Source organism: Leopardus geoffroyi, chromosome B4 (assembly GCF_018350155.1).
Source record: "Leopardus geoffroyi isolate Oge1 chromosome B4, O.geoffroyi_Oge1_pat1.0, whole genome shotgun sequence".
NCBI classification, from domain to species: Eukaryota; Metazoa; Chordata; class Mammalia; order Carnivora; family Felidae; genus Leopardus; species Leopardus geoffroyi.
The window spans coordinates 27,284,306-27,298,727 of record NC_059341.1 but is presented as its reverse complement, the minus strand read 5'-3'; the positions used below and the strand labels follow the sequence as shown (position 1 = coordinate 27,298,727).

The 14,422-nt window shown below is 48.8% G+C and overlaps 1 pseudogene; it reads right to left on the bottom strand.

Annotated features, from left to right (window-relative positions):
- Nucleotides 1-11,996: 11,996 nt before the first annotated feature.
- Nucleotides 11,997-14,422, bottom strand: part of LOC123591760 — a 72,279-nt pseudogene continuing 69,853 nt past the window's right edge.

Genomic DNA, 14,422 nt, shown 5'->3' with positions numbered 1-14,422 from the left:
GTTCCTTCTGTCACAAGACTAAGATAGAGCCTCCTCCTTCGGCCTGCATTCCAGAACAAAGAATACAGAGTGAAAGTCGACGGGTGCACTGCCAATATGTATATGAGCAAGAAATAAATATTCGATGTTGTAAGGCAGTAGGATTTTGGAAGTCATTTATTATTGCGACACAATTTAGTTTAAGCTGATGGGCACAGATATCAGAACGAGGAACGTGGTGCTGATCTAGTAAAAACCCCAAAATACATAGCTTCTTGCCTGAAACAAATTATTGCCTATAATAAGAAAAAAAAAATGGACCAAATGAACTTGTGGTTTTAGTTAAGAGGTAGAGAAGCAAAACATCGGCACGGTGGGCTTGCTTTTATTGCCTGCATTTGACAAGGGACTGACTACAAGAAAGAGATAAGCTCCCAAAAGATTTCCATTGGAAAGCAGAATCGAAATATGGGAACCCAGGTGTCCCAAAGCCAACAGAACTGGGGTGAAGAGGGTGACGAGGTATGGAGAGCCGGGTGAAAGTTCTTTCAGAAGTCGTTCATCTCCAAAGCCCTCATTCACTCTGTGCCCCTTGCCACTTCTTCCTTGCCTCTCTGGAGAGGGTGAAACAGAAGGTCATGGGGCTGAACAATGTCAGCCACAGTTGCAGGTACAGGTACAGTATGCGTACTGAATACTTGATGAAGAGAATCTTCCATTCAGCCCCTGGAACATGGGTGGCCAGACTCTTCCTCTGCAGCCAGGGGATTAAGAGACTCTCTATGGAAAATCTTACAGCCCAAGAAGAAAGCTCTTAAGATATTGATGCCAGGGGTCTCCCGACAAGGGGCATGCCTAGGTCACATGATAGTGTGAAAATCAACAAGTCCCAATCATGAACTTGGAGCTTCTAATCAGCCTTTTATTCTTCAACTCAAATTGAGCAGACCAGAATGGACACACGTGTGTGCACACACACACACACACACACACACACACAATTAATGCCCTAAGAGCAATAGAGAAGATTTGCATCTATGACACAAAAATGTTTTTTTTTTTTAATAAAGATCATTTAGGGGCGCCTGCGTGGCTCAGTCAGTTAAGTGTCCGACTTCGGCTCAGGTCATGATCTCGTGGTTCATGAGTTCGAGCCCCGCGTCGGGCTCTGTGCTGACAGCTTGGAGCCTGGAGCCTGCTTCCGATTCTGTGTCTCCCTCTCTCTCTGACCCTCCCCCCATTTGTGCTCTGTCTCAAAAATAAATAAACATTAAAAAATAATTTAAAAAAAGATCATTTAGACATTCAGAGATCACAAAAGAGATCTTGGAAATTCAAAAATACAATTTCAGAAACAACAATACCAAACTTGATAGAAATCAAATTTGACAAAATATCCCAGAGAGTAGTCAAAATCACAAAAAAGATGAAAATAGAGATGAAATAATAAAATCAGAGGAACAGCTCACGTGGTTCAATACTGATATTTAGCAGGAGTTCCAGAAAACAGTGATGAGGAGATCTTCAACGATTCAAGAACATTCTCAGGATGGAAGGACATGCATGGCCAAATTGTGAGAATGCACTGAGATTCATACCAAAGCATATCATGTAAAATTTCCAGTTCTGGGGATCACTAGAAGAGCCTACAAATTTTCAGAGAGAGAAAATCAGGTCACACAAAGGATCAGTACTCATGGGTTTAGAATTTTAAGAGAGTAGAAACCAGAAGATATTCTAAAGAAAAATGATATCAGACCCATATTGTATAGCCAGCAAAACTGTTGGTTTTGATGGTAAAATAAAGACATCCTATGACACACTAATCTTCAAAAAATGTATCCCCTACATATTATTTCTCAGGAAGCACTCCACTGAAATGAAAGAATAAACCAAGAAAGCAGCAGCATGGGATATATGAAAAATCCAACAAGGAGAGAGGCAAAGGGCATCCCTAGGATGCTGACAGAGGCCCTAGGAGGACGAGACAGAGGCAACACAGTCCAGATGGGAGCAGGGTGACTCCAGAGATGTTACAATGGGGTCATTGTAACATCCCTACTGCCATCTTGTTAAGCCAACTGAGGTCCAGTTGATCTTATTTGACTTATTCTCTCCATGTACTGATGAAGTTCCTTCTTTCTCCTTTACCACCTACTGCTTGGACCAGCTGAGGTTCCTCATCTCACCCCCACAGAAATGTGCTCCTTTGACAGACTCCTGAGAGCTGGTGGTAAGCTGTGGTGAGTTTAGACCCAGGAAGTTCTCTGAGCAGCTTACCTGTCTGACCATCACACTGCTGCAACCCAGAACCCATCCCACACCAGATGCTGCAAAGTGTGAGTCCTTACATCCCACGTTTCATGGTGGCCTTGCTCCCCAACTCTCTAGAGGGGGCTCTTTCTACACATTCTGGAAATCTAAACTGGGGGAATCTAAACCCAGAGATTCCGTTGAACATATCTTCTCCTGGAAATCCAGGGGCAGCTTTATTTTTTGATTCCAGTTAAATTTGTGCTTGCTGTGAAAACTGTGCTGTGGTTCCTCTGGGGAACACATAAGAGTTGAAAATCTATAAAGAAAAGCAAATAAATCATTAATACCAAAGTTTGCAGAAGGATTAGCTTGGGGTGGAGGAAAGGGGCTGTCACTGGAAAGAGGAGCCAGGAGAGTTTTGAAGATACTGACATAATCCTCCTGAGTCTCAGAGAAGAGTATGCAGGGTCTCATTTTATTCTTTTCTGATTGTACATAAATGTTTTATATTCTATTAGGTATGAAATATTTCTTAAAAAAATTTATTCTTCTAATTTAAAAAAAGAGCCAAGTAGCAGAGAATATGACATAAACAACAAAAAAATACAGAAGCTTTGTGGGCAGATGGGGAATGACCACCAGGGTATTTTGTCAGGTGAAGGGAACAGGGGCAGGATAGGCTGTTATGATACAGTGACTGAGCAAAGAAGTCAGAAGGAAGATACACTCACATAAGCACCTTTGTCTGTATGTTCATACCAGAAGGACCCATTATTGACAGTGACCAGTGAACTGAAAACCGGGGCCTGGGCACGGGAACAAAGACCCCTCACATTCTGCCCTTTCATGGTTTTGAATTTTGAAGCACTTGAAAGTTTGACTTGTTCAAAGAACTTTGTTGTTCATAAAGAGAAGTCTGACAGAATCAAACCAAATGTTGTTGAATATGTGGAAGCATATACTGCTGGTAGGAGGGCAAATTGGTAAGCCTTGAAGAGTAATTTGGAAATACTTTATAAATTTGGGCCAGCAGCAACACTTGCAGAAAAACTGAAAGTTCAGGAAACATATACAGGAATGTTTAGAACAGCATTGAATATAATGATTGAAAAGTAAAGAAAGAAAGAAAAAGGAAAGAAAGAAAGAAAGAAAGAAAGAAAGAAAGAAAGAAAGAGGAAGTAAGGAGGAAGGGAGGGAGGGAGGAAGGGAGGGAAGAGTGAGAGGGAGAAAGAAAGAAAGAAAGGAAAGAAAGAAAGAAAGAAAGAAAGAAAGAAAGAAAAGAAAGGAAGGAGAAAGAGAGAGGGAAGGAGGGAGGGAGGAAGTAAGGGAGAGAAAGAAAGAGGGAGAGAGAGAAAAAGGGAAAGAGAAAGCAAAAAGGAGGAAGATAGGAAGGAAGTAGTCTAAAAGTTCCCCAAGAAGAAAATGTATTGACAGAAAGTCCAATTGATCCCTACAATATGATAGTCCAAAGATTCTCATAAGGCAGTAGAAATGGATCAGCAGGGATAAAAATCACAAAATGTGGAAAGAAAGCAGGTAACAAAAAGAAATACACTCCATGCCACTGTTTATGTGACGTTCTACCTATCTAGGTGCGCAGCAAAGTCTGATGTGGTTGGGTTCCATCCACGACAAAGATGAAACCTGGATAGTGGTACCTGGGGGACAAGAACAGGAAATAAGCTGTGGGAAAGCTAGACAGGGGCTTCATCTGTACTGGCCATGCTTTATTTCTGAAGCTGGATGGTGGGCACATTGTATCACTCACCCTAACTTCTTGATTATCTGTTCACAGTTGGCCATTGAACAACATGGGTTTGAACTACATAGGCCCACTCATACATGGATTTTTTGGTACATATAGTACTATAAGTGTATTTTCTCTTCCTTACAATTTTCTTAAATTCTCTAGCCCACTTTATGGTGAGAACACAGTATACGGTACATAAAACATACAAAAAGTATGTGTTAATCAACTGTTTATCAGTAAGGCTTCTGGTCAATAGTAGGGTTGGTAGTTAACGTTTTTGGGAGAATCAAAAGTTACTCTAGGATTTTTGACTGCACAGAGGGTTAGCGCCCCTAACCTCTGCATTTTCAGGGGTCAATTATACATCATTTGGGTAAATAAAAATTTCCATTAAAATCATCTGGGATACAGCATCTCACTCAATATCAATTAGATTATAATAAGAAAGATTAACAGAAAAGAGATTCCAGCAAGTCTGACCTTGGGGCCATCTATCACCTCACATTCCATCTTGGGGTATTTTTATTATGTTGCGTCTAGCGAAGTGCACTTGGACAGAAAAAAATGTAGGAATGAAAATGTCCTGGAGTTTTATGATTAAACCATCAGAGGTTTAGGGAGTTGTGAGGAATTTTCCCAGTTGCATCCGAGCCTCTTGTTTTAATATGAGAAATTGGGGCCCAGCGAGGTAAGAGATCTGCCCAAAGGCAATCAGACAGAGAAAGTCTGTGATAGACCCACAGCCCAGGTCTCCTGGCCCCTGGCCTGGTGCTTTGTCCTGGACACTGTATTCTTGTCAGGGAAGGAGCAGCGACTTCCCAAGAAGGCGTGCAGTTCCTGAACCAAACCATCAGCCAGGCTCCAGATTGGACACCGCTCCAGTGAGCCTCTGCCTGGCAAACCATGAGAACAGGATTTCCTAGATGGAACTAAGCAAGCAGCAGAACATATGAATCAGACTTGAGTACAGCTAGTCTCCCAGAGGACTGACGTGGTTAATCGCCCTGCGGGTCTACCCGTCATCGACGGTGTAAGGCTCTAAGAATCCAGGGAGAGGCAGGAAGTGTGGCGGGGTATGACCCTGGCCCTGTCTTACTTCTGAGCCCTCACCAGCACAGTGCAGGGCATGGCTCTCAGGAGCAGTGGCGTTAGAGGCGGTCAGGCCCGGTCACTCCTGCTTCCATCATTCGCTCCTTGTTTAGACTCATAACTTTTTAACATCTCCAGTTCTCTAGTTGCCAGAAAATGAGGATAATAATAGTACCCATCTCATACATTTGTTGAGGAATTATACACTGTTAAGTGTGTGTGTGTGTGTGTGTGTGTGTGTGAGAGAGAGAGAGAGAGACAGAGAGAGAGAGAGAGATATCTAATATATAGCAAGTGCTCAATGGTTGGTCCTATGATTACTATCCTTTTAGGAGAGAAAAATCTTAAGTTTCAGAAGCTAAAACAAAGCTGCTCTGGGTCAGAAAACATAAAACACAGCACTGAACCAGGCCTTCTTCTACATGCTTCAACTTTCAAGAAAACTAGCATTTCCCGGGCTTGCTGAAGCAACTCATGTGGATTTGTGGCTTCCCGTCCCCTCAGAGAGCCTTGACAGATGCCAAGGTGTCAGCTTCCCTTTACCCCCAGATTTGTCACCTTACATGGTTGGGGACACCATGAGCAGGTGTCCTCAACAGTCCTTAATCTATAAACACATCAGTCAATGACCCAGGTAATCCCTTCTCACTGGGCCATGTGCCCAGAAAGGCCAGCATTCCACGCCAGGCCCTGTGAGTGGTTCTACTCAGGAAGAGGAACAACAGAAGATAAGCTGCGTGAAGAATCAAATCAGAATGGCACACCAGAAGGGAAGGAAAACTTCAGAAGGGGAAGGGATCATCAAAGCTTCGAGGGAAAGTAAGAGACGTCCCAGACTTTGAGACTATGAGCGGTAAACTGTTCTACACCCAATTCCCATGTGTGTAGGGCGGGGAGGTAGCAGTTCTCAGACACCAGCTAGATGTCCTAAAATTCATCTCAAGTCTCACACCATCTACCAGGAGTCAGGTCAAGGGCTCAGTCCCACAAGATGGCCCCTGCCCCCACTTCAGATGCCAGTCACAAGCCTAGACTGTCTTGTGTCTTCTGATCAAAGGGCTGCAAATGGGAGCTGAAAGCTCTCTAAACCCTGTCCTTCTGAGTTTTTATAGAGGCTTCATTACAGAGGCATGATTGATTAAACCACTGGCCATTGGTGGGTGAGTCAATATCTCCAGCCACTCTTCCCTCCCAGGAGGTGGAGTAGAACTGAAAATTCCAACCCCCTACTCACACAGTTGGTTCTCCTGGTCCAAAAGCCAACTCATTCATGTAACACAATCACTTAAGAGATTCCAAGGGGTTTAGGAGCTCTGTCCCAGAAAGGCCAATGAAGACCAAATACAGTTGACTTTGAACAACCCAGGTTTGAACTACACGGGTCTACTTACATACGCAGGGGTTCTTTTGATAAATCTACTATGCTACTGTAAATGTATTTTCTCTCCCCTATGATTTTCTTAGTAACACTTTCTTTTCTCTAGCTTACTTTATGGTAAGAATGGAGTATATAGTGAAACATACAAGACATGTGTTAATAGCCTGTTTATGTTACCGGTAAGGCCAACAGTAGGCTATTAGTTGTCAAGTTTTAGGGGAGTCAAGGTTCTATGTGGATTTTCAACTGCACAGGGTGTTGGCACCCACATTTTCAAGGGTCAACTGTATACATTTTTCACACTAAGTCACGATGTCACAGGTAGGCTTGGGGTCTCCCGGCCACATGTCCCTTCAGGCCCTTTATTTCCCTCTCCCAGTCTTCCTCCCAAACAAACTCAGACTTCCTGAGTCGCTTCCTGCCAAGTTTTCCCCGAAGCTTGGTGTTCTCTGCGGTTTGGGTTTTCAGCCACCCGAAGACTCTCTAATGGATGACGTCTCTGCCCACAGGTTGGATTTCCTGAATTGGGGGTGTGTGGAATTAAATTAGGTTGCGACTAGATTTTAACAAGACAGGGCAGGGAACTCTATCCAAGATGGTCTGCCAAGGGAAATCATCAGTGCTTGACAGAAATGTCACGTGTGTACAAATCCTCTACTACGGGGGCCCTCCCTACACACGCTCACTCTCTAGAAGGAAACAGTCCCCACCATCAGTTGGCTCTGGAGACCCATACTCACTTAGCCTTGTCTTCTAGTATTTTTGGAACAATCTTGCAAATCTTCCCACCTCAGCTGCCCACCTGTCTGCTTTCCCATGCGCCGAGTCACCTGCTTTGCTAGTTGCAGTTGGCTGTTCCTTCCCCATGTCTGGCCCTCCCCCCCTCTTCCCACCACTTCCCACCAGCTTCCCAACCCCCCAGTTTCCTCCAGGTACTGCCCATGCACTGGAGCCCAAGCTTCCCTGTTCCACTGCCTGGGGGCGGGGGAGGTTCTTCCTCTTCTGGGTGATATTCCCCAGCAGGGCCCACCTGTGCACTTAGACGCATCATCCACCCGTGGGCTTACAGCTCCTGCTCTCAAGAGGACACAGCCATGAGCCCACAGCAGGCTGGACTTGGAGAAAATGACAACAAATGGCAAGCTAAACGCACACCCCTTGCTCACACTATCATCTACCTTCCCCTTGTGCTTGCTCTGAGTCAAAGTTGTCTTTTTCCCAGGAGGTGCCTCCATCATGCATTTGAAAGAAAATCTGGGGAAGCCCCGCCTTACCAGGTCATCCCAGGACAGGTCTAAGCCTCCATGTGGGCTCAAGCTGACCCCCCGGCACAGGTGCACGCCAAGTGAGGGCCATGACAGTGCATGCTTCACACGTGGCCCTTGTAGCCTGGAGGTCGGCGTGGGGAGGATCCTCCAGGCAGTAGACAGTTGGGCTGATGCGTGGGGTAGGGACTGAGGTCAGGCACATTCTACCACTGCCTAGAGGAGCTGGGTATTTGCCACCTCTGTCCAGAGTGCCCAGCATATCTGCAGAACCGGCAGCCTCTGATGACCAAGTCACCCATGCGTCTACTGAGTGAACAGCGTGTGGGTGTGTGCATTCTGCAGCCCTGGGGCAAAGGGACTGGTCGGGTCACCGCAGGGACCTTTGCACGACCCAGAATTGTCCTGAGGGCCTGGGGCTCTGGGCAGGGCTTTGGTAGTAAAGTGTTTTGTTGGCTAGCATGGGAAGCTCAAAGCCCCCCTCTGCCTTTTTTGGAGACAGAGAAATAGGGTTTATGTTCTTGGGAAAGATATGGTAGAGAATGTGCTTCTCATTACATTACACGGAGGCAGATGAGTACAAGGGTCAGGCCTGGGTCTCCGTGGCTGGGGCTTTAGTACCAATTTCCTCCGGAGGGGCAGCTGCCTAATGCACGCACTTCCCGAGAATCTGACCCTGCAAGACTCTCATGTGAATGAGAGACCTGGAGAGTCCAGTCTGTCTCCTCCCTTGGCTTCTTTTCTTCTCTTTTAATCTCGACCCACCCTAACAGCCACCCACGCCCACTATTTCTGATTTCCATCATCCTGGCCGTCCCAGCCGTCCAGACTGGCCTGGTTGAGGCTGTGCTTCACACACTCATCTCCAGAGCCGGGGGTGGGGGCTCCAGCATCCCAGCCTCTATCCGTGCCAGGGCTGCCCAGAAGGCAGACAGATCAGAGCCATCCCAGCCTGGCGTCTCCCCTCGCACGTCGAGGGACGCGTTGGCCATCTGCTTTCAATGAAGTGTGGGTTTCAGTACATATTATGGAAACAGAAACGGAAAAACCATCGGGGTCCCTCCTGCAAAAACAATCATTATCCACTGAAATGAGCTCTTAGGAACTTCCGGGTGGAGAGCACATCAGTATTAATGAAGAGGAATTCAGACAGGAATTCTGGTGGGGCTGGACTGATAGAGGGAAGAAATGGAATGTGTGTGCTCGCCCAGCAGTCAGGGGGAGAGTGCCTTAGCAGAGCACACGCAATGTTCAGGCCAAGGCTGTGCAATCCGACACCGCTTCCAGCCCTGGTCTCTTTCTGACTCAAGAATGTGGGCTTGCAGAGCCACAGTGCTGGGGCAGTGGGCGAAATTACCAGAGGGACACCGGCACTCAGCCAAGGGCGAGTTTTGTAGCAAAGACTGGAAACGCCACCTGCCCGGAGGGCCGCAGTGCACTGGACAGGGGCCTGGCCTGCCCAGAGAGTGCTGGCCATCACAGTGGTCCTCAGGCCAGGGCTTCCAGAAGGAACTCCCCTTCTCCCTTCAGCCCACGTGCTGAGGAGCTGCTGTGTGTAAGACACAAGCCTCAACAAATCTACAGTTTAGCGAGCGAGAGAAGGAAACGTCCAGGACAGTGCCTGTGAGTGCTAGGCGCTCAGTAAGGATCGGAATGATCGGAGAGGAGGGAATGACAGACGGGTCTGGACAACGTCTTCAGGTCTTTTCTCCCACCGTGAGAAGAGCCAGCGCTGCCCTTTCCAGGAAGCAGCTCAGATCTGCATACCATATGCGATTTGTGCGTGTTTGTGTGCGCACACGTATGTGTATCGAAAGCCCACCTTCCCTCCTCGCTCACTGATGCCTGAACTTCCACACGTAATTCTACACTTAAAGACCTATTACCTTCCCCCCCTCTTAAGATACCATTACCTTGGAAAGAAGAACACTTCAGGCTTGATCAGTAATTGGCATCTGAGGGGAAATTAGTTCATCAGAGTCTCCTCAAGAGAAGGTCTTAACGGGAGAAAAAGGGGAAGAAAATGAGAACACTGAGTACTGAAATGGGAACAGAGCACAGGAGAAAATGGACACGGAAAGAGATCTACTGGGCTCCTGGGTGTGCTGGGAGTGAGCAGGTCCCCACCTTCCTGCCGTCGGGGGAGAGGGGATGAGAGCACTCCCAGGGACCACACATTCCCTCTCAGGGTTTCTCAGGGGAAAGTCTCTGCTGGGAGGGAGGTGGTTTTCTAGATCTGAGTTCCCAGTAGTCTGGTCGGCTTTGACCCCCCACCCCCCACTTCCCAACTACTATACTGTACTTATCTTTGGTCGACATTCAACGTGTCTAATACTATTCTGAACACACTGTGACATAACTTTTCACGGGTTCTCGTGACAACATGGACCCATGGTCATTTTCACGTGTTGGTAAAAACAAGCAAGTGAGGCACAGCCATAAGTCTGAGAACACAGAACCTGAAACCCTGGCCCCGGCCTCAGCCTCCTGAACAACAACACACACACTCACGTGCTCATGTGCACACACACTCTGACCTCTAGCATATCTCAAGACCCAGGGCACAGTAAGAAGCCACATCCAGCTTCCCGGGAATGAGCACCCCAATACAACACTGTAGCAACAGTGCCTATTGTCTGACATTGTGTGACTTACAAGACAGATGGCCATCAGAACCTCCAAGGTCAGCCACAGTACACACTGTCTTGGTGTGAGTGTACCATCAGCTGAACAATGACGTTACAAGAGACGTCTCCTTAATTTTTCCCAGGCTGACAAAAGGTACCGGCTGCTATGAAAATGTCACTCTTCCTCTCCACTGTGGAGGGACAAGGACTTCTTGTCCTCCCAGCGGGCGGGCTATTTATTTACTTGGCTCTCTGGACAGCTCACCAACAGTACTGGAGTCGTAAGCTTAAGTAAACCAGAACAGGGTGGCTAAACGTGCTGGGAAGCACCAACAGCCTGTCCCACCAAGCTCTTTCCTGAGCTCAGAGCCGCTACGCAAACCCCGTGGTGGGAGGTCCAGGGTTCCTGCCAGGGTTCTAAGAATCCACTCTGCCACACACAGATCCCAAGTCAATCCAGTGGAGACAGGAGATACTGCAAACCAAATAGTGGGCTCACATGGGTCCCCAGCTTGGGGCATCAAAGCTCCACTGGATTTGTTCTAACAAGTTAGTTAAGAAGTTATTCATCACACGTTGCTCATTTTTCAGTCTATGCTACTGACTACCTGCTTGGTATTTTGTGATCTATATACTAGATTTGTAAGCGGGGACTGTTCTTTCTAATTTTTTTAAATGATCTATTTCAAGAGAGAGACACACACAGAGTGCGAGCAGAGGAGGGGCAGAAAGAGAGGGAGACACAGAATCTGAAGCAGGCTCAGGGTCCAAGTTGTCAGCACAGAGCCCGATGCTGGGCTGGAACCCATGAACTGCGAGATCATGACCCGAGCCAAAGTCGGACGCTTAACTGACCAAGTCACCCAGGTGCCCCTTGTTCTTCCTTATTTTTCGCATATATTCCCATATAGTGCATTGAAAATGCTGAGTACTCATTAGACCATCTGGATATGATAATGTTGGGTGGGCAGGAGGACTGTGCGATTTGTCCAAAGCTACACGGGTAATTTTAAGAATTTAAAAGACCAGACTATCTCTTTGCTAAAAGTGCCTTCTCACTTTCGGGGGTCCAGGTAACTAATTCAGACCCCTGGAAACTGTCTAGCAATTCTGCGTCAACTGGAATGAAGAGTCAGCCAGAGCTAACTAAGCCAAGCTCTATACTACGCATTTGATGGGTTACTAACGTGGCTTGAACTAACAAGGCAAGGTCAGTTGACTTTGGTTCAGTGATCTGGCCATCCATTGCTTAGTGACCACCAGTCAGGACCACCCTGCCGCCACCCCCCCCCTCCACCCCCCTCCCATTGCCGAAGAAGTGAAGTAACATGTGTACAACAATAGGAAGAGCTAAGATTTGGGGACTCTGGTGCCAAACGTTGTTCCAAGCGCTTTGCACATGTTAACTCATTCACTCCTGGAAACAACCCCGTGTGGTAAATTCTATTCTCTCCGTTGGGCAGATACGGAAGTGGGAACATGGGGAGGTAGGCCATTTCCCCCAAGTCACCCAGGGTTAACTAGACCACCTGCAGACACAGCCCTTGTCTCATCTTCCACATCGGGGAAGTGCCAACCATGATTACTAATTGGACAATGAGCCGAGCTGCATGCGGTGGCTGGATGTGTGCTGCCACCATGAGGGGGAGGGATCACACTCCAGCCGGATGGGTGAGGAACTCAGGCACTGAGGAGAGGGAAGGAGAAGGTGGAGCCCAAGGAATGAGCGGCAAAGAGGGTGGGCCTCCGTCCCCCTTCATCCAGCGGTGAGTGGCCCGGTGGGCAATGGGCCAGGTTGAGGAGCAGAGCACACGTGGACTTCGGAGCGTGAAGCCGAGGCCCAGGGCCGGCGCCCAGAGTCCAAGGGCCACGGTGGAGCGAAAGTCGGGCTGGGTCATCTGCCTGAAAAGATGAGATGGGACAGAGGAATGCAGGTGTGCATCAGCCAGCTGGAAACAAGGACTCTAGAGTAGAGGCGGGGCCTGGGAGAGACGGGGACACATACAGGGGGTTCCCGGGGCCTCCAAGCCGCCCCTCCTGGGAAACCTGCAGGCCACTGTGTCTCCGGGACGTCGTGTCCTCCTTTCACCCCTGGCTTGGCCGAGCGTGCTGCCGAAGCGGGGATATGGCCTGGCTACAAGTGTTCCAGGAGGACTTGACCGCGACGGGAATCCCGGCACGCTCCGCACACACGGGGGATCAGAGAAGCACGACTGCACAGTCACAGGAAGAAAGCTGAATCCGGGCTCAAACTTCAGCTTGGCTGTGACCTTGGGCAAATTAATAACCTTCCTCTAGTCTCCTGGCTATAAAACGGGAATAATAACAAACTACATAAGTCACTGGGTTGATGTGGCAGTTCAATGAGATAACAGGTGCAGGGTGGTTTACATGGGATCCGCGTGCACTGGCTGGGTTCTCGTGCTGCTGCCGTGATCCGCGTTAACAGCAATGATTGACCGGAGGTGGCCAGGAGGGCACGGGACAAAGCTGTCACTCTGTTTGTGGGGCTCTATTTTCTCCCCCTACTTCTAACTACACGGCCATAGCCCTTCCAAAGGATCACCCCTTTTCCCTTCCCCTCAGAACCCTTTAGCAGGCACTTAAAGAATGACAGGTGGCCAGGCGGTAGGAGGCCCTTGGTGCCCCTGCCCCCTCTCATCTCAGTTCCTGCCCCGGCCAGAGGAGTCACGGTGGCTACCTGGGTCCGTATAGTCCTTTAAGTGTCGCGCCCTTGATTTCGACTCAAGTCAGGATCTCACGGCTCATGAGATCAAGCCCTGCATTGGGCTTCATGCTTGGGATCCTTTCTCTCTCCCTGTCTCTCTCTCTGCCCCTCCCCTGCACTCTCTCTCTCTCTCTCTCTCAAAATAAATAAATAAACCTTCAACTAGTCCTAAGAAAGATATGCCATCTTTGATTTCTCAAGCTGTTTTCTTAATCCCAGGGAGCTGACGAGGAGTCAGGTTCCAAGAGGGAAGGACTGCCAGTGCAGAGCTGTGTCCTTGCCCTTGCTGGTCCCGGGGAATGCCCCCATTAGCCACAGGTGCCATCGAGGGAGACTCCAGTCTCTCTGCAAGGCACTGCTCAAGCTCCCAGCTTTCAAACCTTGAGATCAAAATCTGTGTTTACGTGTTTGGACGGAGCTCTCATCATCGCGAATAGATGTCCTACCTCCAGGTTTACGCCTGCAGGTGGGTCCCACCGTCACCCGCCGACACCTGGAAACTGAGTGGAAAAACCGCCTCACCCCAGACACCGCAGCCTCCTCCCTCCCTGGAGGGCTTTCCATCCATCAGGGAACATCGCGGATGCCTGGGAGGACTGGGCCCTGGGCCCACAGCTCACACCACCCCCTGCCCAGCCAGGCATGAATGACTTCAGGATACAGCCGTTAACAAAGGAAGATATGAAGGGAGCCTGATTTTCCCAGCTGCCTAAGAGGGGAAAGGAAGCTGGGCTCGGTGAATCATACAATGGCATCAAAACAATTCAAGGAACTGTCCAAAGGAAGTGACCAGAATAGCCCGGTAGATCGCTGTGGGCTGGGGGGAGCCAAGAAAATGGAAGCGAGTAACCATGTGGTGCACGGAGAGGGCCAGTGCAACAAGACGAGAAAGTTTCCCCATAGTGGGGGAAGCCGCCCCTTAGAAACAGTTACTGGAATGAGATGTGCCGACTCCCAGGAGCGAGAGGTGGAGAGGGGAGGGCAGAGGTGGAGGCTGTGATGCTGGAGGCCGGCCGCCCAAGCTCCGTGTCTATCTCTCCCCACCCAGAGCTCCGTGGGTCACATGGGTGACATGCCCAGGGCTACGATGGGACCAGTCCCAGTAAAGAAATCAGCCAGTGTCACAAACCATGTGTCCCCTCCCTGCTGCCAGAGACAAAGTTCCCTCATGTACCAGCACACCACCGCCTGGAGAGGCTGGTAAGGGACCCAGTCAGGCAGGTGGGGGGACTCCAGTGGGTTTAGGCTCGATGCTGACACAGGGAAAGAGGAGCCTGTGGCCGGGGCTGCGTGGCCCCCTGGGGGAGAGGACCGTGTTTGCAGAGAAATTTGAAAAGAGATGCTAACTAA